We start from the raw sequence: 6,722 nt of genomic DNA, 5'->3' as shown, positions 1-6,722 counted from the left end.
CAATCAGCTATAATGTGTCTTTTGGAGCAAAAACTAATATAAGACCCAGTATTATATTATATTATATTATATTATATTATATTATATTATATTATATTATATTATATTACATTACATTACATTACATTACATTATATTATATTATGTTATATTATGTTTTACCTGGTCTTATAGTAAAATAAGACAAGGTCTTATATTAATTTTTGTTCGAAAAGATGCATTAGAGCTCATTGTCTGGCTAGGTCTTATTTTAGGGGAAACATAGTAGCAGATAACTGTATCCAGATATTTAAATAATGTGATCTGTCCTCTCAACTTTTCTTCCTTCTATTTTGGCTTCAATACAGGCATGCTTTCTCGTTTCACAGCTCTAGACATAGGATATATATACAGTAAGCCAAGAGAAGAGATAATTCCTTCTTGTTCAGAGTATTGTGACTGACTAGCTTGGTTTATATACCTGTGGCAGGCAGAATTTTAAGATTGTTCTGATAATTCCTGACCCCTGGTGTACATAACACCCATTCCAAGTTATTCTATTAAGTACTTATCAAGGTATTGCTGTGAAGGTATTTTACAGACATAGCTAAGGTCCCCAAATCGGTTGATATTAAGATAGGGAGGATGGTTGGGTGGGCCTCATCTAATCACAGAAACCCTTTTAATTGAGTTCAGAGGTGGTGATGCCCGAGATTTGAAGTATGAGAACTATTTAACACACACTGCTGATCTGAGGATGAAGGGGGTCATGTAGCCAGGAATGTAGGCAACCTCTAGGATCTGACAGTGGCCTAGAGCTAACAGCCAGCAAGGAATGGAGACCTCCATCTATAATAGCAAGGGATTGAATGTTGCCAACAACAAGAATGATTCGAGAAGTGGACTTCCTCCATAGATGAGAACTCAGCCTGGCCAAAACCTGATTTTAGCCTTGTAATAGTTTGAGCAGAGAATGTAGCCTTGCCATGTCTGCACTTCTGACACTACGAAAATGGGAGCCCCAAAACAGGTGGTATTTTAAGCTAAGTTTGTGGTATTTCATTATGCAGCAATAGGAAACTAATACAGTTGTCATCTATGAATCAGTCTTCATGGACAGAAGGACGGAATTCTCTAACTGGCCAGCCTAAGTGACATGTCTAACTCTATCCTCTGTTAGGAGTGACTGGAACTGAGTCCTTAGGTGAAAAAGAAACTGGTCAAGCAAAAAGTAAATTACTGGACAAATTACTTAACCTTATTGTGCTTATTTCCTTGTCTGTATAATGGGGCATTAAAAAGTGTAGGAACTTCCAGAGTTATTGGGTTGCTTAAATGGGATAATGCATCTCAAATGCTTAATGTAGTGCCTGGCACTATACTATGTGTGCTCAATAAATGTTAGCTATTATTATTGTTAATGAAACTAGTTCAGGCAAATTTGGCAATGTTAATTACAATATCAAGAGTTGCCAGATCCTCTCCTGGTCTACCTTTCAGCCTAGAAAGGTGTCCTGCAGTTACATTAGGGTTCATCTCTTTTTATGTAGTATTTTGGCTAGGTTTTAGGAGTGGAGAATGAAGAATGAGCTGCAGGGGCTCACAAAAACCAAAGATAAAGAGCTACATGATTAAACGTCTACAGAATAATGGGATTCCAAGAGTTATGGTTTCTTATAAAGAAATATTTTCCTTTGGGATTCAGTGTTTCTGTGAGTCTCATAATCACTCTTGGAATGCAAAATGTAATAAGAATTATATGGGCCAAAAAAGGAGAATGCTGTGTGGACATTCTCTACAGGAGAGTACGTTTTTAATTTAAAATACCAGCATATGCTTGTTCTCTATGAAAGCCCATTGCAGAGTGCTGGTCCCCACTAATTGATTTAAACCTCAGATCTCAGTAGGAACCCACACGTTAACTGCTCACTGATGCACTAAAGCTTCTTAAGTTTCTCAGGAAGGTTCAGGGTAATTGTAAAATATTTTCTGTAAGTCCATGGATGAGTGAAGTTGTTACTTGGGGAGGTGCTGTGAAGCCTGAGCTAATGTAATAAAAAGTCTCTTTGGGAAGAGAAGACTTCTTGGTGGGTTTATGAGTTGTAGGGTAAATGTTCAGCTGAGAAGTACAGGTAATGTTCACATGGACCCAGCAGAAGAAACGATTCAGATTTCGTAGAATATGAAGTTTATAAAATTTGGGGAGGTCCGCTTTAGGAGAAAGATCTTAACGAATTGCAGTTAAAATAATCTCATGTTTGCAAATTTTACAAAGTCATATGACCATGTGAGATCACATGAGAGGGCCATGCAGGGCTCTGGAAATGGTGCATACATATGCAGGGTCCTAAAGTTAAGCTTCATTGGATTTGGGGTAAATCCACCCCTGCCTGGCAGTGAGATTAAACCACCAAATTTTTATCTAGACAACATGAACTGGAATTGGGGTCTTGTAGCCTGTTTTCACTCATACCTTCGGCTCACTAAGTAGTCTCAGGCAATTCACTTGCTTGCTTACAATCTTAGTATCTCGATTTGTTCTTGAAAAACATAGATTTTTTTTTTTTTTTTTTTTTTTGTCAGTGTGGCTGCAGCAGTGACTATTTTTAAGATATGCAATATCTTTCCTTGGGGAGAAAGTTATACCAATACACCATATTATTATACTTTTCATTCTAAATTAATTTTTTGAATGATTTCAAACTCGGTGGAATGGAGACTCAAATTTAGAGTCCTCTTTTCATGTCTTTACATATCCATCACTATAACAATGGAAGAGAGAAAAGCCTTTGTTTTGAAAATCTGTAACTTGTCAACAAAACTATTTAATAAATATTGTATATTGTTATACAGACTAAAATACTATCAAATATCAGTGTAGTGAGATCAAAAGATAAAAATCAAAGTTTTAAAGTATTTCTAGGGTCACTCCAATACAAATTTAATGAAATGTAAGTGTAAAAGTGTCTTGTTTAAAGCAAAACTTGGTTAAAACATAGTAAACCAAATAGAGATATTGGGCTTATTCAGACCAAATATTAATTGTGAAGTCATCTGCAGAATTATTACGCTTTCTCTCATAAGACAAGTATCCCAAATGCTGCTTTTGGCTTTAAAAGAAGTATGGTTGGTTTTTTAGTTTTGCCTCAAAATTGCTCGTTAGATCAGTTTGACCCTGACTGATAATGTGTTTTTATTCACTTCTTAATAACTCCCTAGTATGAATTGAGACAAAGATTCCTAAAAGTTGGCACTTTTTTTGAGAAACAGATGGACACTTCTCACACTGAGACAGAACTGTTTACTTCTTCCTCTAGGTTCCCATGACATGACTCAACATATTTGTCCTTAAAAAATACAAAACCATCCTGGCTTGGTTTTCCCCTTTACACCATGGCTTTGGGACTTGGGTGCTGGATGAGTTCCTCCATAAACGCACCCTGAGATAAGGATTTGAGTACAGGTGGGGTAGCTATTCAGGGGCCACAGGCAAGGAGTAGAGAGACAGAACAGGGAAGCCAACACAGGGTAGTGTATCAGCAGTGGGAAGGTGACCTGCCTCTGGGAGATGGTGTAATGAAGGTGTAATCTTCGAGCTGTCCCACCTGAGGGAAAGAAGCTGCTTAATTACTAATCTAACTTCCTGTGTCATTGGCTGAGATTTGGTCCCGAGGTGTGAGCTTTCTCCTACCCACGCACAAACTCAGCAGGCTCCTGTGGTCGGAGAAAACCCTCAGGCAGGTAAAGGCACAGGTGTTTGTTGTGGGAAGGTATAGGCAGGGCTCCAAACTGGTGAAGGGGTAAGGCAGGGCTTCAAAGCCTCTGACATATTGCGCAAATCACAATTTTAGTGCTGGAAGCAAACTGAGTTCCCCCTACAGAATCCACTTTCTCTAATTGCAAAATGAAGGCTGTAGATTAAATTCCAGTAATTTTCATCTCTAACTTTTTTATTATTTCATTGGCTATATATCATTCATGTATATATAGTCTAGTACAAAGTAAGATGTCTGTACAAAATCAAGTTCTGAATGTACTTGGTGGAAGTATATTAGCTAGTAGCATGACACAAGTACCAAGAGGCTTACAAATGCTTTCTAATAGCACAAATTCAAGTATTTTCATTCTATACCAGCATTAACACGGTGTGTGTGTGTGTGTGTGTGTGTGTGTGTGTGTGATTCACAATAAGTGTGATGTGAATCAAAATAACTGCTCTTTTGAGGTGTTGGAAAATGAAATCTATATTGAATAAAATCAAGCAGGGAATGGAACTTAGTATTTAACTTGAATCTGGTTTTAAAAGTAGCCTTGACTCAGGCAATTATTGAAGTTAAACAAAGTTAAAGGTTAGATATTCGAAAATAGCAAGAGAATGATTTTCTGTATTTATCTCTGACCTCATCTTTCTTAAAGGGAACTGGGGAATCAGCATAGGTGTGCTTCCCCTGAGCAAAAGTGTTGAACTTTAAACTAGCCTGGTTTGTGTTTTGTTGTGTCTGCAATCGATCGATGGGGACAGGAGGATTTATGGGTGCTCGGCTTTGAGCAGCACCAGCCACAGAGATGCAGGCAAAAATCCCTCAGTGAGTCTCTTTGGGATCTGCTTTTCCGGAGCCAGGAATATCTGTCAATAAATAGCAAGGCAGGTGGCCAGAGGCCAGGAAGGAGCCATAGTGGCTCTGCCTGTCCCATGAAGGGAGGAGACCTGGCTTCCAGGGACCCTCTGAGGGTTGAAAATCTATGCCTGCTCTATAAATAGTCCTAGAATCGCCACACAACAGACATCCATGGCATCCGTGTGCCCTGTACATCAGGCAACAGGATTATTCTGGGCCTAGCGTGCTGTTAATGAGGGCCTCATTCCAAGCTTCAGAAAACGTCCAGTGATTTGAACCTTTAGTGACTCTAATGCTGCTGCACCACGTTGTAATTAGTTTTGCTGATATATGTTAGATGCCTTTATGGGCTAGATAGGAAAAGCCCTTTCCCACAGAGCAATTGACCTAGAATGATAGGGAATCCTTACACTTTAATCCCTTTGTGAATCATCTGGTTAATTTGTTAAAATGCAGATTCATTGGCCCTTAATATTTTCCGGGTGGAGTCCAGGAAACTGCATTTTAATGTTTCCTAGGTAGATTTTGAGGCAGGTGGTCTATGAACCACACCTTGAGAAATACCTTGTGTGGATCTGTTTCATTTTCACAAAGCAGGTGGAGAGGAGGAGAGAGAATAGGTGTCTTACCTTTTAGTAGAGAGCCGCAGCTGAAAATAGACCAACTATTGGATTATTTTGGCTGGTTTTGGGGAAAACACACCATTTCCCAATTTTGTATTGGATGTGTCTAGTTAAAAATTATAGATTTAGTAAATTGCATATAACTAATTAAAAACTTAAAAGCTAGGAGACTTTTCTGAAGCCTGCATACAAATTTAACCCAATCAAGTAAACAAACAAAACCCCACATTTGCAGATATAGTGGATGTCAGAGATATCCTGTCAAAAACAAAGTTTTGAAATCTAGAAAACAGCAGCAGCTCAATGCTTGGGAGGATTCTGGATTCGAAACCATCATGATGATTTGCAGAGAGAGGAGAAGACCCTGATGGCAGATGGTGATCAACTCAGAGGGATAAGATGAATGTATTCTATTCTGATCTGTCATCTTTGCCCTGCTGTTGCCCTCAGTTCTCAGGTTTTTGCAAGGAAGTAGCTCTTTTTAGCACAGAGAATTAGTTGTTACTCCCATCATCGATGTGTCAATGTCATAGTTTCTACGTTTGTCACACCTCACCTTGAACTCATTACTATGGAAAGTTAGTCAGTGCTTGCATGGCATAGACCCATCTCTGTGCAGAATTTTGTTGCTTTAGTTTGTTATTTTCTCTAGGCTTGTCCTGACTTCAGCTATTGCCACCGATATCATGTGCTCTGTAAATGTAATTCACAGATTCTCAAACTCGTTGGAGTGTCAACACTCAATATTTAATTATTTGAAAATATGTTTGGGCCCTAATTGCTTTTCAAATGAAACCAGAAAGTTTAGGGAGAACTTTTGAAATAATTCTGGCTGGTTTAGGTTGTTTTGAAAATCCAAGGTTAAGATTTCTTGGTTTAATTAAAAGAATGGTTCTATGAAAGCCGTTTCCTTAAACTGTAAGATCATGGACAACATTGCCTACTGGTTGGTTTTACTGAAGCACAAATGGAATATTGTGCTTGTTAGAAGCTAGCCTCTATTCATTGCCTGAGATTAAGGACTGTCTTTATATATCCAGGGTCTAGCCTAGTGCTGGCTCATATTTAATTCTAATTAATTAACTCATACTCGAGTTCAGTTGATTGTTGAATGAATTAGATAAGCTTTGCAAGCCCTGATGATTGCATGGAGGATGTGGAGTAATTTACCAGATGAGAACATTAGGCAACGGGGGAAAATACCTAGTATATATGTTGTCACTTCTCTATCTTTGATTGCTTAGCAAAGGCATTGCTAACCCATTAGTAACTAGGGACATGGGATTGAGAGAAATTAAAGAGAAGTAGTCTTAAATGCTTCAACATGCTGCCTCTCTCTGCCCTGCTAGCCCCATCCCACTGTTGCTATGAGGATAAGGCAGAACAGAGAGGACTGCAAACCTTTGGCTATAAGTTTTCATTATTTATTTATCTCTAATGTGGGAGGCTCTGTAAAAGTCATTGGGACTTACTCAGAGATGAATATGACCTGTTCTCCACC

The sequence above is a fragment of the Rhinolophus sinicus genome, linkage group LG05 (genome assembly GCF_036562045.2).
Source record: "Rhinolophus sinicus isolate RSC01 linkage group LG05, ASM3656204v1, whole genome shotgun sequence".
Taxonomy (NCBI): domain Eukaryota; kingdom Metazoa; phylum Chordata; class Mammalia; order Chiroptera; family Rhinolophidae; genus Rhinolophus; species Rhinolophus sinicus.
The sequence above is the reverse complement of the archived record's forward strand: the minus strand, read 5'-3'. Positions refer to the sequence as shown.